The sequence below is a fragment of the Pelodiscus sinensis genome, chromosome 3 (genome assembly GCF_049634645.1).
Source record: "Pelodiscus sinensis isolate JC-2024 chromosome 3, ASM4963464v1, whole genome shotgun sequence".
NCBI classification, from domain to species: domain Eukaryota; kingdom Metazoa; phylum Chordata; order Testudines; family Trionychidae; genus Pelodiscus; species Pelodiscus sinensis.
In genome coordinates this window covers 190,726,649-190,754,283 of record NC_134713.1, presented here as the reverse complement: position 1 = coordinate 190,754,283, position 27,635 = coordinate 190,726,649, and the positions used below count along the sequence as shown (strand labels likewise).

The 27,635-nt window shown below is 43.7% G+C and overlaps 1 protein-coding gene across 17 annotated transcripts in view; it reads left to right on the top strand.

Moving 5' to 3' along the window:
- Positions 1–27,635, top strand: part of PLCB4 (phospholipase C beta 4) — a 329,261-nt gene that overhangs the window by 82,457 nt on the left and 219,169 nt on the right. For 8 of the 17 annotated variants that reach the window (XM_075925700.1, XM_075925696.1, XM_075925703.1 and 5 more), the window contains one exon: positions 13,471–13,523. The exons of 8 other annotated variants lie outside the window; for them this stretch is intronic. The gene's annotated coding sequence lies outside the window, so the exon portion shown is untranslated. Of the gene's footprint in view, positions 1–4,160; positions 4,284–13,470; positions 13,524–27,635 lie in introns of those variants that run through there. One more of the 17 variants, XM_025177956.2, reaches the window with a different exon arrangement.

Genomic DNA, 27,635 nt, shown 5'->3' with positions numbered 1-27,635 from the left:
GTTCAGATTTAATCAGTTTTGAATGGGATTTAATCCACTGCCATTTTGTAAAAGCAGTCTAAGTCGTCAGTACTGAAAATGAGATTTTAAACCTTTTGAGGTTGTTGCAAGATGTGCCGGCCTTCCAGGCACAACATTTAATTATACCAGCAAGGTTTTGCTTCAGCTTTAATAAACAGTTTTGTTCGGGTGAATCAGTTTGTGTGCAAGCAGAAAGGATCCGAACTGTCATCCCAAATTTGAAGTAAATCTTCTATGAGATGTCAAATAAACTCGTCTCACAGGCTCTATTTTATCCTTGGTGAGTGTCTCCATTTGTCTCAGTTCCAAAAACCAGACAGGCAACAGAGAAAGCCGTCAGGGCTCTTGAATGCTCTTGCTAGTGCTGCTGCTGCTGCTAGTGACTGCTCGGCACCTGTTAGGATCAGATCTTTTTATTTGGTATATGCCTATACTGCAGCTGTTAGCAAGCCCCCCAGCCTGCGCAGATGGACTCATGTTAGCAGGGTTTTTACTAGCACGCTAGAAATAGCAGAATGGACAGTGCTGTACCAGTGAAGGCCTGGACTTGCCACTGTCAGGTTAGACCCCTTGGTTATAAGCTAGGGTACACCTTTGCAGCAGTATCAGTGTTGCTATTTTTTGCATGCTCCTGTGAGCCCTGCTAGCACAAGACTGTGATTCTCCATGCTGCAGTGACCTTGAAAATAATCCTTTCTCCTGTCTGTACCTCACTTTTTCCCCTAGAGTAGAAAGAGAATAATGCTTCTTTTACAGGGGTGAGTTGAATGTTTTCCAAGCACTTTGGGAACCTCAGATGAAAGGCGTTCTATGAAAAGTAAACATTATAATTTACAGATTTATCAGACCAGTTTTTGCAGGTATAACACCTTCTGATACACAGAACTTTTGAGTGCTTATCTGGAGCTTTTCTGCTCCTTCTGCCCCTCAGAGCAATGTGTTGCGAGTGTTGTATTTTAAAGCAAACAATAATAAATTGTTTCCTTGCACAGCAGCACCTCTGTGTATGTGTGTTAACTCAAGCCCGATTATTCCAGGCATCAGGAGGTTGGGAGTTAATTTATTGCTGTAGGCAATTTCTGCAGAAGGAAAGAAATAGTCTTGGTCTGCCGACACTGTACCACGTCTTTTATAAATATTTGACTATTTTGAAGTAAATGGTTTTCTATTGAAATAATTTTGGTTAGAAATTCTATATTTGTTTTCCCACCTGGATATCTGTGGGATTTACTAAAGCGCCTCTTGTATAATAGGGAAAAATGGTGCTGCAAATCACTTGAGTAAACTATGTGTACTCAAGGGAGTGCTGGGTGTAAACTATGGTCAGGAGGACCCATAGAAGTCATTGGAGGAGAACCGTACTTGGATTACATGTTACCATCAGGCCAGAGATTCTCAGTCCAATTATTGTGGGCCACATATGCAGCTCTCTCTGATGTGAGCTGCAACCACATAATAGATATACCACCTGTATGGCCCTGAGTATGTCACATGGGCTGCAGCTGAGAGCTGATTGGGCTGTAAACAGCCTGCAGGCCGTGGGTTGAGAACCATCGCATTGGGCCATCGTTAACATGCACTGGGTGCAATTTGAGGAACGTGTAGGGCCGATGAGTGAAAAAGGCGAAGGATTGGGGAGTTGCCGTCTGGTGCATGTTGCCTCCCATAAAGCAATGTGCTTTGTGAGGGACTGAGTATAGCTGCTGCTGGCAGACCAGTGGCAGCCCGGCCATGTTGCAATTAGTGAGATGGGAGACCAAAAGGACTATGCAACGGTCATCATGGGGAGACGATCTGCAGAGTTTCTAATGTATTTTCCCTTGCATCTCTGGTCTATACTTGTATTTGAAACTGCAGTGCGTATCCTTTCTCCAGTGCTGACTGTCTGGATAAGCAAAGTACTGGATGTATTACAGTAGCAAAATTCTAATCAGGTTAGATTTCCCTCCTCCGCCCTCTGCCCCCTCCGTACATCTTTATGTGGGAGAGGCAGTTATAGGCCAGTAAGCCTGACTTCAATATCAGGCAGACTGGTCATTTTGCTTTTTTACAACAGTTTTGACCAGACACCTAGACAAACAGTATATATTGGTGAAGCTTTTAAAAAGGGAAATCAAGCCTCACCTGAGCATTTGACTTCTCTGAGGATATCAACAAGCATTTAGAGAAGCGTGATTCAGTTGGTAGTGTACTTGGACTTTCAGATAGTTTTTGACTAGGTCTTGCACCAAAGCTGTTAAGCAAACTAAGCCATCATGGGAGACAAGATAAGGTCCTCCCCCTAGATCAGGAATTGGTTAAAAGAGAGAAAACAAGTATAGGAATAAACCATCTGTTTTCACAATCAAAAGAGGTAAATACAAGGGTCCCCCCCAAGGATCTGTACTCGGACCTGTACCTTTCAACCTGTTTGTAAATGATCTGGAAAAAAAGGATCAAAATTTGCAGACCTCATAAAATTACTCAGTTAAGTTCAAAGTTGACTGTGAAGACTTATGCAGGAATCTCACTAAACTAGATGACTGGGTGAAAAAATAGCAGATGAAATTAAACTATACAAAACGGTGAGGTATAAATTAGCTATTACTATTCCAGAAAGAGATCTTGAAGTCATTGTGAATAGTTCTCTGAAAACATCTGCTGAATGATCAGTGACAGTCAAAAAAGGAAACACAATGATAGGAACATTAGGAATAAGGAAAGATCATAAAAGTGAAAATATTATGATGCCATTATACAAATAGATGATATAGCCACACTTTGAATACCGCATGCAAATCTGGTCACCACATCTAAAAAATATATTTTAGAATTGGAAAAGTTATGGAGATGAGCAATGAAAATGTTTAGGGGAATGGAACAGCTTCCATATAAGGAGTGATTAAAAGTTTGAGACTTTTCAGGTTGGAAAAGAGATGGCTAATGGGACAATATGATAGAGATCTATAAAATCATGATGGGTGTGGAGAAAGAGGATAGGGAAGTGTTGTTTACCCCTTTACTCAAGAATGTGGGCTCAGCCAATGAAATTAATAGGAAGTTTAAAGCAAACACATTAGTACTTTTTTGCATAGTCAGCCTGTGGAACTCATTTCCTTGGGATGTATGTGAGGGCCCAAAGTATAAGTGGGTTAAAAAATGAATTAGATATGTTAATTGGGGATAGGTCCATCAGTGGCTATTAGCCAAGATGGTTAATCAAGCCCATCCCTTAGGCATCCTAAACCTCCAGCTGACAGAAACGCAACGTGAGCAAGAGGGGATGGGACACTTGATTCTGCCATGTTTCATTTATTTACTCTGAAGCAGCTACCACTGGCCACTATTAGAGATACAATACTGGGCTGAATGGACAATTGGTCTGCCCCGTTCTTATTATGACTGTTCTTATTAGTCATCCATTGTACTTATGTAACTGCAACACCTGGTGTGGTTCACTGTCCCATGGAGTGGCGCTTAGACCACTTCCAGCAAGAGATAAGAACAAAGGAGATCTACAGCCAAAGCTGAGAGGTGGGTCACTTTATAGCTCAAAATAGGTTCAAATCTACCTGGCAGTGGTTACACTTAGCCTTTGGTCCTATTCTTTCTTCAGAGGAACACGAGGTCCATATATATGGGCCTGAGTTAGCTGCTGCTGCTGATGGTATTTCTTGATCAAATTTCTACAATTGAGCCCTTTATTTAAGAAAAAATAAAATCTACTTACAAAATTAATATAGCTGGAATGGTTCTGAGAGTCTCGGTAGTGGATATAGAACTGAACTGGTTTTAATAACCTTGTCTGGTTTACAGATTTTTATTAAGGTGATTTTTGTGTCTGAGTGTAATGTTTATCCCTACCTATTCTGTCATTGTATTTTGCTGTCGGGTAGGGAATGTATGTCAAGCAGAATCAGGTATGTCAGGCTGTCTTTCTGCCTTTGTTTTTCTTGTAATGATTACTAGAAAAGAATTTTTTGATAGGTCATATAGCTCATTTATCAGAAGGCTTTCATTGTTTTATTCAGCTGTAGGATAGCTTTTTGTCCCGGTGCCTCTAAGTGTAACACTTTCTTTCAGCAGAAGAAGCTATTCTCTAAAAGACGCACAAATTTAGCAGGCAAATAACTGCTCCATGCAATCTGATCGCATTTTCTTGGTAATCAACATGTAAACTAACTGCTGTTACTGCACCTAAATGAATGCTTTTGGAGCCTTTCTGCTTCCAGAAAGAAGCCATGCCCTGGGAAGATCTAGAAAAACCTAAGGAAAATACTGTGGTGAGTGCAGCAGTGGAAAGTAGATTGAGAGAGCAGTATTTATGAGCATTACCGTAGCACCCAAAGCTACACTGTGATCAGGGCTGCACTGTGCTGGAGAGCAATACAAAGAAACAGGAGGCAACAGACGGCGCGTCAAAGAGCTTAAAATCTGTAGCCCTGGTCCTGCGTTTAGAAATGTACTGGCCTCATCCGTGTAGGGGTTAATGGGGGACTGGGACCTAATGAAAGACAAGGCACAGTAGAGAGAGGATCATGATAATAGGAGGGGAGCTCTGGGAGGCTGCGGAGGAGACAGAATGATATGAGCAAAGAGATCATTTCAAGATGTTTGCTACGAGACCAGTTCTATTTGGGGATAATGACATGTGATGATGAGCATGAAATGCCTTCAGCTTCAGAGAGTTGGCAGCAGCCAAAACAGTGGGTGTTTTGATCCTTTGGCAGAGTTCTGCCGTGTAGAGGGTGTGGCGATTGGAGCTGTTTAAAATTGCTTGTGGACTGCAGAAGTTTCTTTGGAGCTGTCATTCGGGTTTTGGAGAGCCGGGGGAAGGGGAGGCAAGGAGGATTTCTCCCTCTCTAGCTGACATTTCACCACCAGCTTCACTGTCTTGCACAGGCTGTGGGGCTTGGTTTTTAGAGTAGACTGATTTATCACTGATCAATAGTAATTTCAGAATGACGCTGATGAGCTGAGCTTTTACTGTGTTTCCTTTGCATTTACACACATTCACTCTTGTTCTGTTTGATTTTTAATTGGGAGGCTGCAGAAAAGGGGGACGCTGTCTGGGTAGGAATCATAAGACAAAACCCAAATTTCTTTCCCTAGTTTCATTAATAATACTTCACAGCCTTTAAACGGAACCAGTTTAAAAATCAATTTAATTTTTCACCACTGTTTGTTTGTTTGCTTGGGTGTACTTCAGGTCTGTTTGGAAAAGAGAATGTTTCTAATCAGATTCATTTTGATTTTTAGTCCATTTTGATTGTTTCTCAGGCCTCAGCTAAACTTGAAAGTATATCAGTATATTTAGACCAGTTAGGGGTGTGATTATTTACAGAGTGATACAAATCCCAATGTGGCCACCGTTTTATCAGTATAAAGGTGACTTATATACCCTTAAAGTGGTATGAAACTCTTTATAACCGCAGTTACACTTGAGAAATTGTATTCCATTAACTGGACAGATAGAATTAAAGTGGTGCAACTTTTCAGTGAGGGCAAGGCCTCATTCAATAGAAAAGTGTTGTAACATTGTAACACTGACAGAATATTTAAATCTGTGTGGTAAACAGTTTACATGTTTATTCCTTGTATTTAAATTAAAGCTTTCTTCAACATTTGTTATTTTAAGTTTTACAAAATATTTTTCCTGTAAAAAAATTTAACTAACTTCTGACTATTTTGTGCCCCAGAATGCTCTATATAAAGATTATTGCTTTGCATTTGACATAGATTTTGTTGTGCCAACAATTATGGAAAAGTCCTATGATGTTTAACAGATGGGGATAAACTTTCTGCAGATTTTGTGAACCATTTTATAGAATTGTATAGAATGAGAGCATTCTCCTATAATTTCTGTAGGATTTTAGATCAGTTTCTATACAACCCCATAAGCTTTATGCTAGATGTTGTTTTCTATAAAGAAAAAAGGAATCAGAATTTTACAGAAAAATTGATAATTTAAGTGTCTTGACACTTCTCTTGTAATGGCTTCTTTATATGTTCATTGCTCATATAACCATACATTCCTATGCTAAAAGTTTAAACAGACATTTACGTGCATGATTTCTGCGTGCAACAACTCAGAAACAAAAGTATGCCCTGGAATCTGACATGCAAAATATTTCAGTTGCAGATTAGAAAGAATTAAAATGGTCACTAATATGAATCACTTTGGATTATTTTAGCTTGCTTTCATTTTTTTAATTTGTATCCATCTTTTTACAGTATAAAAATACAGACTGGAATAAACAAATTAATCCTGCCCAATCTGCATTTTAATTTCGTTTTATTTTCAAAAAGAAAAAAAAAGTTGGAATTTGTTTAACATCATGCCCTAATTTTATCCATTATACTTTAATACACATGTATGGAGGAAGCCTTATAAGCACTGAACTTTCAGCTGGCATCAGTTTGCAATCCATCACTATTTGTCATCACCACCTCTTCAACATGAATCGATGTTACCCACATCCAATTAGCTGACTCCTTTGTAGCTTCTGGACCTTATGTCAGTAAGAGATGACAATTCAGCATTCTTCCCCTGATCAGAAGGGGTCATTTAAAAGGACATCATCGACTCAAAATCCAGTTCATTTCAAAGGCAAAGGTAATTTGAGGTTCTTTTGAGACTCCCTGCCAATTTTTATATTTTACAGTCCCATTTTCTTCTGTCTTTTAAATTGTTTTCCCCATCCCTGATAGTGCATGGAAGAAAGACCCACATAAGCAGGTGAAGATGGCAAAGGTCCCAGTGCTGCAATTACTTACTTACATACTTGAGTAATTTCACACAATGAGATGACTCGTGAGTAAAAAATAGTCTGCAGGATCAGGACTGGAAGGACTGATCACACATAGGAACCAGTGAAACTGACTATATGCTCCCTGCTGTTATAGTCATAAAGTTTTTAAAAAATGGAACATTTCTGTACCTTTCTCTCTCTGTGTTCTAGAAACCAGTTCCAGTAACAGTAAGCAAAAAGTTCTGAGACAGAGTTACAATGCAGGTTGAACCTCTCTAGTCCGGCACCCCCAGGAATTTGCTGGACCACGGGAAGTCAATATTGTCCAGCAGCATTACCAACACTTCCACTGCTTACTGGGCTCTTAGAAGACATTTAGGGGTAACTTAGAGCTAAACAACAGCACAGAACACTGAGAGCCAGGTCTGACAGCTGTAAACAAACTTTATGGGACCATGGGAAACTGGGCCAAGCCTATGATAAGTGGACATCTGGCTAACTAAAATCATGCTGGACTGCAGATGATGTTGGACCAGAGAGTAGGATTGCAGATGCTTTCACAAAAAATCCTGAACGTGGCAGGAAAAAAATTGGTCGAGCGCACGCAAAAAAAAAAAAAAAAAAAAAAAGTAGTCGCTGCACCTTTAAAAATCTCTTCATTCCCCTGCTGGCTCTTTTTCGTTTTTCTTTTTCGTTTTTCTTTTTTGTTTGTTTGTTTTACACCAGACAGGCCATGAATTGGACTGTCTGAGTGAAAACCGGACACCTGGCAACCCTACCAGAGAGTGCCAGACTAGAGATGTTCAACCTGTATTAAAGTTGCTTCAAAAGCTCTTGAAGGCTCTTATCCAACATACTTATAAGATAAAGGATTCTGCCTAATCTGAAATTGCCTTTTCATGGGTACCCAGCAATAATGACTGCTCCTTATACTAGTGCAGGGAACCTTGCCTTCACAAGTGGCTGCATAAAGCCAGTATAGGCTTCGTGCAAGTTCCTATGCCTGTCCCTCTTCAAAGGCAGAATCCCTGATTATGCTGGATGCAGCTGTTATATAAGGCAGTCATGCCCTGGGAAGTGATACTGGAGGTTATCTTAGGGAGCATGCTGATGTGCCTCTCCTCGCACCTCTCCATTTCTAGGCAGCTGCCATCCAGGGTAGTATCTTAAAAGGACTCTTTAAGCGACGGGACAGTATCCTATTTGACTGCTGCACTTGGGAGCCATGGTCAGTAAAGGAGAAAGGGTTCCGTGGAGACTGAGCCTCCTGTGGCAAGCGGAGATGGTGGAGGTAGCCCCATCCTGAGTTAGGTGATGCAGGGCGGAGCCCACCTCCCCCATCCTTAGTGGAGCAATTTGATTATAGCAGGAGACTTCCCTACCACACATCTGCAGGATGCAGGGTAAGAGCAGAGAGGCAAAGGTTTGTTTTGCAGAGACTGGTCCTCTTTGTCCTGCTACCTCTTCAGCTGGGGTGGTGGGTATCCGTAGGCAGGGGAAGGCAAACCACCAGGCATAGCCCCACCCACAACCCGCCCCAGAATGCCAATGGTTGGCTTACTGAGGGCAGAGCATTGCTGCCCCTGAGCGCCTACCCTCCCCATGCTCCAGGGCCATGGAGGCTGGGGCCGTCCGCCGCCTGCTCTCCCCATGCGCCAGAGCTGGGGATGCAAACTGCCCTCCCTTCCCGCAGCACGGGGGCTACAGAAACTGGGGCTGTGCATCATCTACTCTCCCCATGCTCCAGCCCTGGAGATGCTGTGGATGCAAACTGTCTTCCCTCCCCAGTGCTCTGGAGCTGGAGCTGCGGCACTGCCCCGCCTTCCCCTGGTGCTGGGGTGGTGGTGCTGGGAGGGGAGGAGCCTGGGAAGAAGGGGCAGGGTTGGGGGTGGGGCTTGGAGCTTGCCTCCCCCAGCCCTGCCTTCACCCGCTGCCCATGCTCTGCAGCCAGCTCTGAGAGTTCGTGCTGCTGTAGCCACTCCTATATCCTGAGTTGTCCCATGGGGAGGTAAGGGGCTGAAGCTGTCCCTTGTTTATTAACATGACTCCTTTGCCCCTTGCCCTCACCTGTTCTGCCACTTCTGTAGCAGAGCAGGGATTTATTTTCCCTCTCTTGCAGCAGGCTGACTTGCCCAGTGCACATTCAGTTAACTTGGCTGACTGAGGTTTGTGTGCTCAAGAAGGCTGTGAAATATTTGGATTTGAACAGTGGCAGTGAGCAGGACAATTTAAAAGTTTTGATTCCATTTGCGCTTTTCTTGAGGCAAAAAGCTGCCTGCTTACTTCATAGAATAAGGAATTAACTCTCTCTAGATTTACCAGAACAAAACCATGTGCTTGCTTTTGCAGAGTTCAGCCTCTGACAATGATAAATTAGTTGTGCTCATCAAGGAAAATAAAAACTTTCTTAAATAGAGTGAAGGCTGAACATGTGTTCCAGAGGAGCCCTGCTAATATCCAGACACAATACTACACTCTCCTTTTCAATAAAATCCAAACCGTAAACATCTGGAAATGGGTAGCTAAGGGTTCATGCCAGTTCCTTACTGCCACACAATCCTTCAGCACTTGTCAATGCTCCACCAGATTGACTCCACCCACAAGACTCTGATAACCCAGCCATTTTCAGTGATCACACCCAGTTCCTTTCAATCACAGTGGAATGTGAAACCTCGACTCCAACTTCATTCTTACCGATGCAGAAACCTCCAATCACTGACTTTGGTAATATCGGAGTAACCTCAGAGGGGTAGGCAGGTGCTCAAGAACTATTGCATCCCAAACACAGTTAAATGACTAATACCATAAATGGCCTTGAAAATGTCCCCTTTAATGCTCCAGTAGGATATATGAATCTCATGGAGGGAAAGGTGAAGGTTTTGTGTCTGAGCGAGGAATTGGAGTGTGTACATTTCAGAGTTGCAGCATGTGTGTTTGGAGGGTAAGATATGGCTAGTGAGCATGGTGTGATTGTGAATATTGGTTTAACTCGGTATTTTTTGGACTCAGAACACTCTGCCATATTACATTGGTCCAGCTGCACTTCAATAAGCTCTCTAATATAGCCTCTCTAAGCCGACAAGAGAGACCTCTCCCATCAGCCTAAGTATTCCAGCCCTGTGAGCAGCAGAAGCTGTGAGTGAGAGAAGCTCTCCGACCGACAAAGCGCTGTCTACACTGGCGCTTATGTTAGTGTAACTTCTGGTTCTCTGTGGGATGATTTATTGTATAGACATAGCCTTCATGAATGCTCAGGAAAGGTTTTGCACTTGAGCAAACTTTGAACAGGAGCTAGTTTTTTGGTGGAGTATTATCACTGTGGTGCCCTTAAGACTCATCCAGAGTCATTAAGTGGTTCCTTTACATCCATTAGACCACAGCCGTATGATCTTATGGCAATGAGTTCCCTAATTTGTGCCCGTTTTTTATCAGGAATCTTGAGTGATGTAGGCTACAGGAAACCCCAGTCATCAGAGGCTGAAGTTTAATCTCTCTGGGACTGTCTTACCGTATTTTCCGGCGTATAAGGCGACTGGGCGTATAAGACGACCCCCTAATTGTCTAGTTAAAAGATAGGTTTTCGTCTTATACTCGCCGTATAAGACTACCCCCCCTTAAGAGGCCAACCGGCAGCGCCTCAGCGCCCCTCCGCCTCCCCCGCTTTGCTCCCGGTGTCCCTGGTCTGCTGGAGATGGTCCCCAGCAGACCAGAGGCACCGGGAGCAAAGCCGAAGCGGCGGCGGGGTGCCGCACTTCTGAAGCTTTGCTCTGGCAAAGCCTCAGAGGCGTGGGACCCCACCACGGCTGCGGCTTTGCTCCCGGTGTCCCTGGTCTGCTGGGGACCGTTTCCAGCAGACCAGGGACACCGGGAGCAAAGCCTCTGAGGACGCTGGCAGCGGGGCAGCCCAGGCGCGCCTGGGCTGCCCCGCTGCCGGAGCCCCTCCGCAGCTTTGCTCCGCGTCTTCCTGGTCTGCAGACCAGCGAGACGCGGCGCAGCTTTTCTCGCCCCGGAGTACACGGGCGGCGGGACCGTGAGGTCCCGCAGTCTGTGTCCTCCGGGGCGAGAAAAGCCCCGGCGTATAAGACGACCCCCGATTTTTGGGGGATGTTTTTTAGCATAAAAAGTCGTCTTATACGCCGGAAAATACGGTAAATGAAATTCAAAAAACAGTTTAAGACTCATATCGCCTACTTTTAAAGCCAGATTCAATAAAAATAAAAAGGCAATCACACACAATTAAACACTGCAAGGTATAGACTATTGCTGCACTTGTGTTATTAGTAATCAGTTGTAATATAGCTTACATATCTATATACAGTGCTTTCTTCTTTTCCCCCACCACCAGTCTTTAGAGGCAAACACAATTTTATGTTGTCAGAAGCATATCCCTCTTGGCAAGTCTGCATCACAGAGACACTGCATCCCAGATCTCTATTGATCCCTCAGCATGTTTTGATGTTGAAAGTGTGTCACAATTTCATTAGCTCAGGCTTAGCCATTGAGGTTAAGGTGGCATTTCAGGGCTGCAAGTGTTTATGCACCATCTGTGAGGAAGTGTCATAGTTTTAGCCCTCTGTGAAGGGGCTATTATCAGCTATCCCGGGGGTTCCCAACCTGGGGTACGCGTACCCCCAGGGGGTATGAGAAGCTTGTCGAGGAGGTACGGGGAATATTTGGTAAATAACTAAATTATCCTAATTGAAATATTCCAAAAGTAGTAGTGTTAGTGAAAAAAATTGTGGATTCAAGAGTCTAGAATTTATTTCCTTTCATATTGAACAGTGGGTACAGGAAGGTTTACTAAAAGCCAAGGGGGTACGGGGACCGAAAAAGGTTGGGAACCCCTGAGCTATCCCTTCTAACAGGATCCCTTCCGACTCTGGAGGTAGTTCCCAATTTTCCTGTCTCAAAATCTAGTGCTTCAAATGTACCTCCATTTTTACATGCCCCATCATCATCAGAGAGGATCAAGGCAGCTAGCCTGCTGCTTTTTGTGTCAGTTCTTCAAAAGCACAGTTGCTAAACTAAGTGAGACCCCGTCTGCTTTTGAAGTCACAGGATTTTTGTTATCTTGGTATCATTCCCTTTCATCAGAATTTTTATTCTTTGTCAAATCTGAATCACCAGCAGACGAAGGCCAGCGTGTCACAGGAATGTATTGTTTAAAATTATTGTTGCTTTCATATAGAAAAATAATTTTGTCTTTTTCACACCCCGATGTTCTAAAAGACTCTTCTCCACAAGTCTGAGAGGAGGAAAAAATGGAATTTAGACCATGGCAGTCTGGAAATTTGAGGACCCAAAAGAAGTTAGAAAATTTTTCATATTGAAGTATAGATAATTTCAGGAAACACCATAACATTCACTCTGTGGGTGAAATCCTGGCCCTGTTTTAAGTTGATGGCAAAATTCCTATTGACGTCACAGTTTCTGACTTTTTACCCAGAAGAATTCTATATTTAGTTGAGACGCAGCATGCTAAATTTCAGGAGGATTGAATTTTTGGGGAAGAAGTTGGGAATCATGTTGAAAAATGGGTTTATAATAGGGAGCTCTCTTTGGCCTTATGTACAGCTAACACCAGTGCTGAATGTCTGTGGTCCTCTGGCTGTGAGCTTTGTTGTAGTCTTTCAAAACAGTTGTTATGGCGTAAGATTTTCTCCAAACCAGGGATGTAAGTGACTAGTCGTTTATTCGATAAGCATATGCTTATCGGATATTTAACCAGTGACTTGACTCATTGCTTTACCCCTTCCCCCCTCAGAGAGAGGCAGAAAAGGGGGTGCTGGGGAGAGCTGGCTTAAAAGCTGGTCTTCCCCCTCCCCCCCCAGCACCGTCTCCGTGGGGGGAGAATGCAGGGGCACAGCGGGAAATTGGTGGTGCTTCCACCTTTGAAATGTAGCAAGAGCGAAGCTCTTGTACATTTCAAAAGCAAACACATGTGAGGAGCATGAGGCCAGTGGGGCATTCAAGCAGTCCCCCGCTGGCCCCATGCTCCCTACTTTTGAAATGTACAAGAGCCTAAGGCTAAGCTCCCACTTTTGTACATTTCAAAAGTAGGGAGCATGGGGCCAGTGGGGGGACTGCTTGAGTCTCCCGCTGGCCCCATGCTTCCCGCATGTTTGCTTTGCTTTTGAAATGTACAAGCGCTGGCAGGGTTCTTGCTACATTTCCAAGGCGGAGGTGCCCTTATCGACTAATCGAATAGTCCATTAATCTAAATTCAACATCCTTACTCCAAACAGCAGTAAGTGTCACTTACCTGGGAGATTTCTATATTCATGAGTCTAACGGCAAATAAAAGGGACTGGCCTGCCACACAATATATTTTCTATATTAAGAGTAGAATTTTCTTTGCAACATAAGTAGACCTTTTGAGTAACTTTAAACAGAAATTGAATGTAGGTGCCTTGGTGGTCGTCTTACACTACAAAGAAACTGTATTGTGAGGTATTATTATAATAATGTTGTTCATTTGCTGTACATTACATGCATCCTTGTAATTAAGTATCTTGGGGTCAAATTCAGCCTTGGTGAAGCCAGATATATTACACCTGCCTGTGCTGGGGCACAGGAGAGCCTTTCATATGTAAGTTTTAATAATAGGCTCTCATCATGTAAGCTTTCAGTTCATTTGGTGTTCTAGAAGTGTTCTAAGAGTGCATTAAGAGAAGTATCTTTCACCTGGAAACACTCTAATTTTAGCTTTCTTTCACAGTAAGAGATGATTTGGCCAGAGGGGAAGTGAAACATGACTATTCCTTGTATATTGTAAGTATAATGGAAAATAAAGGTTCATATTAATGCCATATTAGCTGTTCAGATATGAAATACTTCTAATCAATACTGTAGGAAATTTATTTTTGCAGTGTACCGTGTGCATTTGTGTGTGTATAATATATATGTATTGCCATTTGAGTTCCTGTAGGGGAATCTTTGGAGGTAAAAGTTCTAGTTCATCTAAACCTGTCATTTTGCATTTCTCCTTTAGATTGTTTGTGCTCATTGGGTTCCTATCAGTCTTGTTTTCCTTCACCAATGGCTTATCTTGGTTGCCCCAAGGAATCTAGAATCTTAACAACATGTTCCATCTTATTCAAGAATGCTACTGAATGTTCCTGATTTTTTTTTGATCCTCACTTCTTTGCCTTTGTTGAATCTTTCCTCTAAAATAGAGAATGAAACAATGATGTAGGCCCTGCAGTTGCAAACAGTGAAGTATGAGCTTACTTTTATGCGTAGGAGTAGTTTCAGGGAGAGACTTTCCTGGGCAGACAATCTCAGATACGCCTTTCCTCCCATTCTTCTACTAGTGCAAATAATACATAAGATCTGGTGCGACAAACCACCATCCTCTTCCAAGCACCCTGCTGGCCCAGACAGTTCTGGTTCATGGAACTCCTCATGATGTCCACCCCACCCCCAGGACCCACATATATTTGGATCTTCTCATCCAAGACAAGGGCAAAGTCAAGCACCCCAATCCAAGTTTACGCCACTTTGTGTCATGTTGTTTGGATGGGTGTCAGACATAAAATACTCATGTTTTACCCCTGTTCAGGAAATCTTTACCCAAGCAGGAAGGATTTTGATAGACTCTGCTACCTGGCTTAATAGTGGCGAGTTTCAGCCTGTGTGCATTGCTAACAGCATGCCCATGATACCGTGGAAATTCCAGTTATCCTAGACTATCTTCTATTCTGAAAGACCTTAGCTTTAGTTGTGAGAACACTAGTAGCATATTAGTGCCTTCCTTCCCTCGGTGCATGGACATTTTGTCTTCACCCACCTCATTGTGGTAAGATTTAAAAAGGTCTTGATCAGAACCTTCGTACTGGCCATTAAATTTACTCTTTGTTGGGACCTTAACCTTAACATTCATAGACCTGCCCTTCAAACCTCTGGTGACACGTGCCATGACCCACTTTTCCATGAAGGTGGCATTCTTAATAGATATCACTTTGGGAAGATGAGTCGGTGAACTGCAAGTCATGAGGGCAGACTCTTCTTATGCAGTATTTCCCTAGGAGACGTTTTCCATCTGGTACATCCCCAGATGACTTGTGTTGCACAAATTATTCCTTAAACTTACTTGTGTTTTTCCTGAAATCCCATGCTTCTTCTGATGTTAACCTCGATAGAAAACCTCTGACTCCTCATTCCCTTGGCATGAAAGGGCCTGGGAAGAAGCTGTATCCTGACAGAGGATTTTGAAATGGGTTTCAAAATGCAGCTCAGAATAATACAAAAGAGCAACATTTTCTCTCTCTTGGGCATATCACAGCTGATTCCATATGGGCACAAGCCTCCCCCATGGCATGCTTACTGTACTGAACGCTGCTTGACAGTCCCATGTGTAGAATACACACAGGGACCATCCCGCGAAGAAGAAATGGAGTTCCTGACTGGAACTGGAGGCTCTTTGAGAAGCACCTGCCTCTGCTATGGATATGTTTGGATAGTGATAAGAACTGGAGTGCTGTCAACACACACAGCTTCTGATATACTCCGTTCGGCGTAGGGATGTAAAGTGTTAACTAGTTAAGCATGAGCCAGTTAACCGGAAGCCCACCCCAGACACCGCAACCCTTGTCCATGATATGGTGTGGTGGACACGGCCGGAGCAGCCCGTCGTGCAGCGCGGTAAGTTCTGCCTGGCCGGAGAAGCCCCCTGTCTGCGCGGGCTGGGATTGCTCCAGCCCAGCTGGGCCTGCTGCTTCACACAGCGGCCAGGGGGCTGCTCCAGGGTTAACATAGCATTAACCATTTAACTTTTTAAAATGGTAATTAACATCCGAAGTCGGGCACGTGAGCCATAGCTATTGTACATGTACAAGTCAGCAGACAGTTCTTCGTTGAAATTCTGGACTCAGTGCATGGTGTGCATTTGTAGCCAGGTGTGGAACACAAGTAGGAACCACACATCTCTAAGAACCTCCAGTTACATCCCATAACCTCTATGTCCATCGCACCAGTCCATTTTTAAAACGGGGTAATTCAGAATGCTTTGATAGTCCATTATCACTCCTACGGTGCCAGGTGCTCTTACAGATTTACACGTCAGAATGGTAATATTCTCAGTGTGTGCATTAATACAGTGGTGTCATGTATGATGGAAACCACATCAAGCAAGGGGGCGCGGGAGCACCCTTTGTCCCAGCACCTGTGTGTGAAGGTGTGAGATTGTAGGGAAAGTAATAGTAAACAGCAAATGTCCATAGAGCTTTTGATGACATTTAGTGACACTGATTACAGACTGAAATAAGATAAACATAAGATTTAAATGTGATTTAATTCATTGATTAAAAATTCATTCGCGCATTTAGCTGCTGAGTAATGTTCATTATTTTAATAGGGAGCCCATTCTTAATGTCTCTAGGTAAAACTCTCTCACTGATTTGAATCCATTTTTTGCATATGTAGGCAATACATTTAGGCCAGCGGGTTTACTGTCTGTATTGGCCATTTACACATTAATCTCTTAGCTACTGTATTCATTGTCCTTATTTTACTTGATATTTATTTCCAGTTGTGTACCATTTTAATTCATTCATGTGCTTGTCTGTAGGTTCTATGTGGTGACATCATTCCCTGCAAATTCAGTGAAGCTAAGGCCTTTTCAAAATTAGATTGTAATGCTGATATGGAAGATATGTTACTTTGTGGATGAACTATGATACTAGAACTTTATTCCGCCTTTGATCTTTGCATTATATGCCAGTGGCTGTTCCATACATAAAATATGGTCTTGAATAATTAATTTCTTCATACAGTCTGTTTCGGTTTTAATCAGAGTAGATGTCCCCTGACAATAGTGAGCTTATTATGGGTATGTGTGTGATATACGCTCATATATACTGAACTCTTATTCATAAAAAGCCTTTAAGACTGGCATTCTGTGTCATGGTTTCATGTTAAACTTCCAAAGACCATGCCATTTAAATAAACAGCCGGATGGAAAGTACAAGAAGTGACAGATGGTAACATGAATGCTGGTTTGTTCTAGACCCATCCTTTACTTGCAGACTTGGAAGGGGAATAAAAACAGGGAAATTCACAGGAAGTGCAAAGTCAGGGACAAGATTCCACTTGACTTAACGTGAGAGGTAAATTCTCTCATGGAGTGGAGAGCACCCCACCACCAATTATTTTTAATATGAGGGGCTTTGTTAGGGCCACGTTAAATATCACTGGCCTAACAGAACCAAAGAATACTTAGTATTTGTATCCTGTAGGAGTTTCTCTGTCTCTGCAGCAGCAGACATTTCAGTCATAATCTATAATTGATTTTCCGGGGGAGGGAAATGTCTACACCAGAGTGAGGTAGGGATGTGAAGAAGTAGTCGACTAGTTGCTTCCCCCACCCATGCTGCCTCTGTCAGAAAAAGACAGCAAGGGGTGGGTGGGGGCGAGTGGAAGAGGAGAGGTACTTCAAAACAACAGCACCACATGGAGCCTGGGCTCCATGCGGTGCTGCTGCTTTGAAATGCCACATTCAGCCCAGGGCCAGCTGCAGTGTCCCTAGGCAGCATGTGGCATTTCAAAGTGGCAGTGCCATGTGGGGCCTGGGACTCCCCCACTGATCCTGGGCTCCATGTGGCACTGCCGCTTTGAAACGCCGCGTGGAGCCTGACGCCAGGCTCCCTGCAGTATTTCGAAGCAGCAGCGCCGCATGGAGCCCGCAGTCAGCGTGAGAGTCCCCAGCTGATTCCGGGCTCCATGCAGTGCTTTTGCTTTTGAAGCATAGCAGCAGACCTAGGGCTGTTGCTACACTTCAAAGGTGGAGGGGCCCTAACAACTAATCAAATTGTCGATGCAAAATGCATCAACTATTTGATTAGTCAGTTACTCGCAATTTAACATCCCTTGAGTGAGCTAGCACCAGCCTGCAGGCCAGATCTGGTCTGTGACTGTTAGCCACTAGCAGGCCCCCACACTGCCGTATTTACTGGCACCTCTGCAGGCACAGGGAATCACAGCTCCAGTTGGCTGCAGATCACCATTCTGGCCAATGGGAGCTGCAGTCACCTGTCCCTGTGGAGGTTCAGGTAAATATAGCAGCAGTGCTCCCCGGGGCTAACCCTGATGAACCTCTGATGTTTTATTGCTCACCATTGGTCTGCACATTAGGAGGGTCTTTTTTTCCTTCACGTGGTGGCTCTTATAACCTGGATTAGTCACGCTATCCACTCCTTGGACCAAATCTGCTGATTGAGATTAGAAGAGGCTAAGGAACCTTTCCTCGCCATCATCACGTGTGTTCTGTAACCCATGGTGACCTGTGAGGAAAGAGATGGGATAGAGGACATTTACAGGCCTTTTCATTGAAAGTGTAGTGTAAAAGACATCAACAGAGAGTTCTTTTTGTGGTGCAGTATTCTTTCTCAGAGCTCTGCTGACCTTTGGGTTCCATCAGTCATTCCCCACAGTGCACCATCAAAAAAGCGCACTCACCTTGATTAGTGAGGTGTGCCCCAACCTTAGCTTGCATGACTGATCCATGAGTGTACAATTCATGGCACTACTTAGTGCTTAAAGATAGGCATGTGTTTAACTGCCTTACTGGGTCACAACTGTGGTGTGCAGCACATTGCAGGATTGACTCTCTTCTGGTTAAAAGAAAAGAATTAGAGTAATGTGGCACTTATTCAACTAGTCAAAGACAATAAAAAATGTCTGGCAGTGTGTGTCTCATTAAATTGTAGAAGCAGCATTTAGAGAATTATTTACTGTTCATATATATGTTATTGTATAAGCAGAGTGCCACTAAAATTATACAGTGTTGCACAGGTCCAGATCACCAGAGACTTTTCGTATTACAGCTTAGTGGCAGGCAGCTCCATAGGATGATGTACTAAGTCTTTGATCTCAAATGGTGTTGTCAGGGTAGACATCTGTCATTGCCCTGGGAAGCCAGGTCTCAGCTGGATATTCTCCTTCTTATGAGGGATGTTACCAAAACTTGTAGACCTGTCGGTGCACTAGCTGCAAAGAAGTCAGCATCTGGTCTTTTGATAAATCATTGGTTAGGCGCTTAAGGGAATGGAAACCAGGATAGTGAACCTTTTCATGTTGCAGGTAGTTACAATTCCAAACGATAGAGGCCATGCCAAGTCACTAGTCAGTGTGTTCACGCATCTGTTTATTGTCCTCTGTTGAAGCAACCAATATAAATAGTTGTGTACATCCATATTTACAGATCTGTGCTCTGAACTGACAAACCAAAAAGACACATTCTAATAGTCTCAGCACCAAACAAAAGTGTCTCTTGCTTAAATGACAAGGCGTCCTGTGGCACCTTATAGACTAACAGATGTATCGGATCCATACTAACATAGCTACCCCTCTGATTCTTGCTTAAATGTTACAAATATTAGCCTAAATTTTTATCAAAACATTATGTGGGGTTTGGGTGGTCTCTGTAGTTGAAGAGAAGAACAAAGAGACGATGCAGATGGTAAAAGCAGAACTGGGTCTAAATCTAGAGAAGAAAAACATGGTGGTGTTAGGATTTTCTTGTTGTTTATTGTTTTATACTTATAAAATAGGATCGATATAAAGGGTAGTTGGAAAATTAATGCATCAGTCATTTAAATGTTATTACTGTGGGGTCGAGACCAGCTGCAAGTACTGTATTGTAAAGTTGAGGAAAACAATTTCATCTGAAAAATATTAGTAACTCCTTTGACTTCATTATTTTTGCATGCAAGATGGAATAATGATAGGAAAAAAACCTTTCTTTTGTTACAGTGAAGTAAGACATGACCATATATAATATTTTGGATTCTGAATTGAAAAATGCACTTTTCTGCTGTAAGAAATAATGATAAATCCCTTATTCCCACCACCACAAGCTGAGCATAGATAGATTATTCAGCATTTCTTATTCTCTAGGCAAGCTGTAATGTTTTAGTTTTGCAAGTCATTGTGTTGTTGCTGGAATGTGTGGTGAAAGAGCAAGAATATATAGAGGATATTATAAAAAAACAACTCTTTTGAGCCTTACATTTTATTTAAGGGTGGAACATGCCTCTTATTTTTTTGGTGATTATTTTCTTTTGTTGTTGATTATACTTTTGTCATCACAAGCACATTGTCTGTTCTTAGCTAATATCCTTTAAAAACAAACCCAGCCATTTACTTGGAGCTAAATAATTTTGTTTTTAGCTCACACATTACAGTATAAATATGAACACAATATTGCAGCAATCATGATTCTGTATTTCTATTAAATATTCATTTGTCAGTGCGAAGGAATTTTTCTGCCACTGAAAATGGGGCCAGATCTTCAACTGATGTAAATCAGTGTTGTTCTACTGCCTTCACATCTGTTGGGAATCTAGGGGTATGTCTATGCTACAGAGGTTTGTCGGAAAAAGCCGTTTTTCTGACAAAACCTGAGTAACGTCCACACTGCAAACACGTGCTTTCAAAAGTAAATTGAAAGAACAGAGGGGTTTTTCCAGCATTGGTAATCCTCTTTCTATGAGGAAGAAACCTCTTTCAGAAAAAGGCATGTATGGATGGGGAAAAGGGAGTTCTTTTGCAAGAAGAGGAAAAAGGAAGAAGTACAGGTGCCCTGGTGGCAATTCCGCCCATGGTAATCACCAGGGCTCTACAAATGCACTCGCCTGTGGGGAGTAGATTTTTCCAGCTGGCAAGTGCAGGGGCAGACTGGCCCGGTGGGCTGTTGTGATGGGCTGGCCGAAGCCCGCATTACGGGCGGCATGGCCCCATCCGGTCCTCTGGCCGGCGGAGGAGCAGAGCGCCACTGGGAAGGGGGAAGTGCGGTGATTCTTCCCACCAGGCTGCCTGCATACAGCTCTGGCGTGAGGAGGCGGGGCGGGACGCCAGGATGCTGGTGTGACCTTGCCCCACTGGTTTTTAAAGGGCCGTGGCAGTTCGGCTCTGGCCGCGTGTCTCTGGCCAGCTCCAGTCCTGCCATGGCTCCAGGCCCCCTTTGTCTCTGCGCCGCCCGTTCCCCACGCCGCCCCTGCACCCCGGACCCCCTGTTCTCCCTCTTCCCTGCAACCCTTTGGCTCTGCGCTGCCCTTACACCCCGCACCCTGTTCCTCCGATCCCTGCCCCCAGCTCTGTGCTGCCTGTTCCCTGCACAGCCCCTAGACCCCAATCCCTCTGCCCCTTTCGTTCCCCGCATCCCATTCCCCGTGCCTCCACCACACACTGTTACCCCTGATCCCTGCATCCCTCTGGCTCCATGCCTCCCGTTCCCCGCACCACCCCCATACTCCCCCACTGTTCCCTGCACCCCTCTGGGTCTGTGCTGTCCTTGCACCCCCTGTGGGTAGGGAGTGAAGGGTGCTTGCCCATAGGGAGGGGCTGGACAGGGCAGGGAAAAGGCTGCTGTGACCCAGCAGCGAGTGAAAGGGGGAGTTTACTTGAAGTGCCTTTGCCTTTATGGAAAAAAATGAATGAAAATGCTATTTGCTATTTATAGGACTAAAATGCCCAGACAAAAAAGAAAAACAAAAACAAAAAAAACATTGCAAAATGCAAACATGTGTAAAAGACAACAACAAAGGGGGAACAAAAAATGTTTTGCTTGGGGCAGCAAAAAACCTAGAGCTGGCCCCTGGGGAGGGGAAGGGGCTGAGCTGGGCTGGGCTGTGGGGAGGGGAGGTGAAAAATATGGGAAAGGGGCTTGTGCTGAGGGGAGGAGGTCAGGAGAAGAAGAAGAAGAAAGGGGAAGGCACCAAGGGACAGGGGTGCAGGGGAGACAAATGCCAGGGGGCCAAGTGCAGACAATCAGGAAAAGGGCAGGAGGGGAGGTGTCAGTGGGAGGGGGGCCAGGGTGATGCTGGGAGAGGAGAGGGTAAGGGCCCTGGGGGCTAGAGGGGGAGGGGGAGGTGCTGGGAGAAGGCTTGAAAGAAGGGGTGGGCATGAGGAAGGCAGGGATGGAGCAAGGCATCTGTAAGGGTACAGGGGCATGAGGGGAACGGGGGCAGAGGGTGGTGACGGGGTGGGTATCAGTGAAAAAAGGCAAAGGGGGCAGGGGCAGTGAGGGAAGGGGGAGGCACCAGGAGGGTGCAGGTGCCAAGGGATTCTGGGGGTGAAGCAGAAGGGCAGACACCTGCAGGGGAGGGACCAGCACCAGAGGAGAGAGGTAGGGCAGGTGTGTAGAGGGAGGTTTTAGAAGAGGAGATGAGGTGGGGTCGCTCACACGATCAGAGTGGGGCTACTGGAGGAGTGGGCACAGGGTAGAGAGAAGGGCTGGTGGAGGGGGGCAGGTTTCAGGAAGGCTGAGGGCAATGAGAAGAGCAGGAGTCAGGACAGCGCAGGGTGAAGGGTTGGGGGGCACCAGGTGAGCTGATGGAGCAAGGGGAGGAGACATGGCAGCAGAGAGAAAAGTTAGAGGTTTATAAGATATTTATTAATAACTTATTAGTAATTACTGTTTTTATTATTAGGAGTTTGTCATTAAAAAACACTTTTTGTGGAGGAGGGTGGCGAGTCCCTTTTTTGTCTGGCGAGTAGGGTTTTCCATAATTTGTCGACCCCTGGTAATCACAACTTGCATGCGAGATAGCATCCACGCTGAATGGGTGCTATCTGTCGAAAAAGTGATCGCTTTCTCGATGCACTTTCCCAGTGAGGATGCTCTTTCAGAAGACATTTTTTCGGAAGATCTCTTCTGGAAAAGCTTCTTCCGAAAGGAGCCTGCAGTCTAGACATAGCCTAGGCCTTCATTTCTGTTTCACATAGGATAACTAAGTTATTTGCCACTTTCAAGCAAAGTCACAACATTACGAGAAGCCCTCATCTATTTCCACTGCCTCCCTGCTTCTCTTCACGTGGCTGTGCATGGGATGAACATGTGCTGGGGATGAAGGGGATCAGAGAGAAGTTGGGTCTCTGTCTCCACTCCATTTGGGCACAAGCTCAGTACATGGGCAGCAGCACTCTCCTCCATTCTAATACCCCACCCTCTTCCCATGCCTACATCACAATCAAATTGATCTACAGTCTTCCCATGTTCTTCCCGGGGTGGGCAGATCCGCGCCACTGCCTCCTCGAGGCTGAATCTTAACAGCCACAGCTTCAGTCCTGAGAACACTAAATGCTTCCTTTAATGTGACCAGCCACCACTTTGGCAGTAAGTGCCGATGCCACATCAGCGAGGGGCTCTATTGGGCCAGATGCCAAGCTTGCAGGGTTGGTGGCATGGGGGTAGGTAGTACCATTCTTATGCGGGCCTGGTTCTGGTGTTCATTCTTATTGTTTAACCTACAGCACAAAATAATAAATGGTCAAAGGTTGGGGGAGAAGGTTAAAAACAAAATTGCCTAAAGCAAAACTGAGCAAGCCACTAAACGTCTCATCTACTAGTTCCCCTCTTCACTGGCGCCATGCTCCAGAGGAATCTCATGACTGATGAGACATCATGAAGCACAGTCTATGGCAGGACTGGATGTGAGGGGGGGAATAAAGGAAAAGGGGGTGCAGGCAGTGCACCAAATGCCCCTCTTTGTGGGTAGTTAGCATAAGCCTCAACTAAGGGTTGCATAAGGCAATCAAAGCACGCTCCTCCTCTAAATTAGAAGTGACTTCCTTGAGCCTGCTCTCTATTGGTGACCCCCTTGGAGACTCTACTTTGAGGGATGTGTGTGTTAGATCTCCTCTTTTCTCCCCAAGAGGGTACTAGCAACACACACACAGTTGAGTCAGTTCATTTAGCTCTTTCTTCTTGAAGACCGTGCACTCTGCTGATTAGAAACCACCTTCCTGGCTAGGAAGCAGCATGTAAATTCCTTGATTACGTGATCCATCTTATAGCTGGAGACTTGCTGCATGAATAATTCCTGGATTGTGACAGGCTAAAAGAAGGCGGGGGAGTGGGGGGAGTATCATGGGGAAGGAACATAGCACATTCTCAAATAGAATCAGATCATCTGTCAGGTCATTGTGTTCAGGGAGATGTTAGAGCAAACCTGTGGGGGTGTTTTTGAAGAATATTGGGAGTACTGACCATGGGTAGATCCAACCGGAATGCAGAGCTCCTCTGTGGTTGACATTCTACAAATACTGAGGATGAGATGGCTGCTGGCTCCAACATTAACATTCTAGGAAAAGCAAAGCCAATCGGTCTAGAAAGTAGCTGTGTGTGAAGAAAGCAAACTGCTCATGCATGTTCTTAGTGGTTAGGATGAAATTGCATGTTGAATCTAAATACCAGGGTATAACGTCTGACCTCACTGAAGTCAGTAGGAGTTTTGCTATTGATTTTTGTGAAGCCAACATTTCACCCTAGAGATTTAACAGTTAACTGACCTTTGGTCTGAGAGTTCGTACATCGCTTTTGGACCAAGAGCAATAAATCTGAGCTATGGCAAGGGACCAGTGGGAATTGCACGATGCAATATCTAGGAAACGGCTAGGATTTTTAGATTTCCATTGGCACATCATATTCATTTCTAGTCTTGGCAGCTAGCCAGCTTCTCGGCCTTAATTTTTCATTGTTCTAAATGCCATTTTTCTTCTCCAATTTGGACATTTTTTTCATAGCTGCTGTTGTGAACCTTTTTTTAGAAATTGATGCTTTTACTGGTAGAAGACATCTTGATATCACAGCTTTTAAATGCTGTAAGTCATTAATCCCTAACTACAGCAGTTTGTGAAATGACAGCTGCTAACATCATATTATAATTAAAATGTGTGGGGGATGGAAGGAGGGGAGAGGGACAAGATGTTTTTTAAAAAGATGAGGTTTAAAGTCCAGTACATTTCTGCTTCTCCTGATTAGAAACTCATTGGTCATATGAAATCTCTCAGGATCTATAACATTTTTCAAGAAAGTTTTTAAAAAATCTAGTATACAGATTACAAAACTGAGTTCTCTTTCAAGATATGGACTCGAAAACTATTGCCATTATGCTCTGATTAAGGCCTGTCATCCATATTAGTCTTCCAAGCGGTCAGTCATCCCAATATTGTATATTCACATCATTACAGAAATCACTTTACTGCACTGCCTGGAATTCCTCTGCAGCCCTTCAACTGAAAAATCCATGCAGTACTTTGTTTAATGACAATATATTTCAGTTTTCAGCACACTGTTCGGCTTACAAGTTGTAGTGGAGACTACAAGCAGATTTTAATGTCGTCTTTAGTGGTTTGAAAATCTAAGCACCACTCCATTTTCTTTCTCTGATTTGTTGTTTTGTTTTAAATGTCATACTCAAATATTCAGAAAAACATCAGAAACTTATCTCTTTTTTGGTTATTATTCCCACTCAATTGGTAGTACAGTCCTTCATTTGTAAATGAGAAGCCCCTGTGTTATGTATCTAAATATTTCTTTCTTTGGGGCCTCATTAGTGAAATTCACTGAGTGCAGACGAAGAGGTCACGGAATTCTCACTCTAAACCTCTTCTGAAAGGTTGGAAGGACAATTCCCTAAAGAGTTGAACTTCTACTCACCATGATGTGTAGCTCCAACTTTTAGGAAAGCAATTGGAGATAGACTGGTGGAGGAGGTGCCTTGTTGAAATCTAGTGTCCCTACATATGGTAGGGGTGTGAAGATAGAGTAGCTGATATTGTAGGCTGTAGGTTTGATTAGTGACTGTGGAAGATGACCTGTCCTCGGTTTGAAATCTGAGTGAATTTCATTCAGCCCACTCCCTGCTTATTTGTCTTAGTTCTCAGTCCTTCTGTCCATTTATGCAGGCTTTGTGCAAGAATGCAGTGATATGCAGAAAACACATAGGATACACCGAAGTAACTATATGATGCAATATATGGCATCTTGTCTGATCATTTTTATCTTTAGTTAAGCCAGCAGGTTTTTTTAAACTGAACTACACCAGTAACTTCTTTGCACAGTTCTTTCTATGTAGACTTTCAAAATGCTTAATATTATTATAGATGTGGTCATAATAATAGTAATGATAATACTCTTAGACATTTACAAATAGCCATACACTGCTATTAGCAAATAATTAGTATATACATTAGAAGTATGTAAAGCCCCAAAATAGTTCTATGATCACCGATCATTACTTTCAATACTCCAGTACTGGCATGCGTATTAGTCAGCAGCATTCTATTATATAAATTACTGAAGTTTTGTAGGCTCTTAAACTTAAAAATCTCTATTTTAGAAAAATAAGTTTCACAGCAGCAGGCAGATACTTACTGTGAGACTGTCATGCCATTCATGTATTTATAAATAAAATGTTACCTGATAATAGTAGTCCATCATGATTGGTTAAATCAATAGCACACTTTTAATTTATGATTATGGAGTTACCCACAAGTGTGTACACACCATGAGCCGCAATTTCCATTTGCTGGCCACAAAGCAGACTCTTGGTTTATCTGGACATCCAACTGCAATTAGCACCATGTGGGAATGGCAAGGCCTCCATGTCACTCATGGTTATAGTGAATTATTTATAAGTATCGCTAAAAATGTGCTTTTGTCCTGGTGCACAATCTGTATGTATCTTTGTGTTTTGATTATAACTGTTCAACAATGGTCATTTATATTCTCTGCTTTGTGGTTGCAGTTCTTTTTTCTGAGAAGTAAGAAGTTAGTGTTTGTTTTCCAGGATATGTCCTCTCCTTTACTCCTCCTTGTAGGCAGTGCACTTCTGGGATCTTCCTTTTGGCGAAGAGGGCTCAAAACAGTTCTCATTCAGTGGCCCAAGTTCCCAAAAAGCTGAATTTGCTGCCTCTAGTGTCTGAGCAGATGCAGGTTGGATGTGGGTACAAGTCCTATCAGCATCCCTTACTGAAGAGTTGTTAGGTGCCTTATTGAGGAATCATTTATTGGCATGGACAGACTCGCTAATTATTGTGTAGCCCCTTTCCATATAGAAAAGTATTCGTTTATGGGCGAAATGTTCAGCTAAGCTGTGATAAAGCCACCCCTATAGTGTTTGGAGTCCTACTGGGATACAGATCAGCTGCCTGTGCTGCTTCTTTTAGGTCTGTCATCAGTCTTTGTTACTGCTGGCTCCTCGACAGAAATAAACAGAGCTGTTCTTGAATGATTCCTTTCTCTTAGATCTCAGGGGATAGTATAGGGTGAGCAGTGGTACGTTGGCCAAAGGGCTCTTGCGTGCGGAATTCCACATGATTCTAGTATGTTAACCCTTCCTATTTGAGGTGTTGTGGGGCCGTTAAGGGAGGTGATGTTATCTTTGTAATATTCAGTGTGTGGATGCCAACGCTGCATCTCCATCAGTGGGATCCAAGTGTTGTGGTAAGGCAATTTACCTAGTGCCGAGCTGGGTTTGTTTTGTGGCTGAAAGCGGGATGGCTGAGAGTAAAGCAGGATTAGGCGCACAGGTAACAGTTCTTGTCTTGAGCAAAAGAGCCAGAAGAAATAACAGATTGTTTTAGTTTCTTGCATCTCGATTACTCCTCCACATCCTCTTCTCTGGCCTGGACAAGAGCAGCCTTCCAGCAAGCACTTTTGTACTTTCTCCCATATTGCCTGGGAAGAGCCCCCCATAAACCTCTGCAGAGCTATCTCATTAACCCATTTCAGAGCCCTCTTTAAAATTCTCCTCTGCTGTGGTGCCCACATGCTGAGACCACCACCTGTCGTGCCAACCACTATTGTCTCATTTCCTTGTACTCCTCTGTCCATATCCATCTGTTGTCGTATTGCAAAAAGTATGTAGTAATATGCTGCCTGTGATTCTTTCAAGTGCAACAACCTGTATGTGCAGTGAAACCTGGCCCCTGGGCAGGCAGGGCATTTACTGCAGTATGCACATAACCAAAGCCCTTTCCTCTCTTTTATGTGACCCCTGTCTCTTGTACTGTTCACTGGTCTCATTTCACTCCGGTTGTTGTCATTGTCAGATGAAGTCTCTGCTGAAGTTTATTTTGCTCATTTGAAGAAGAGTTTCA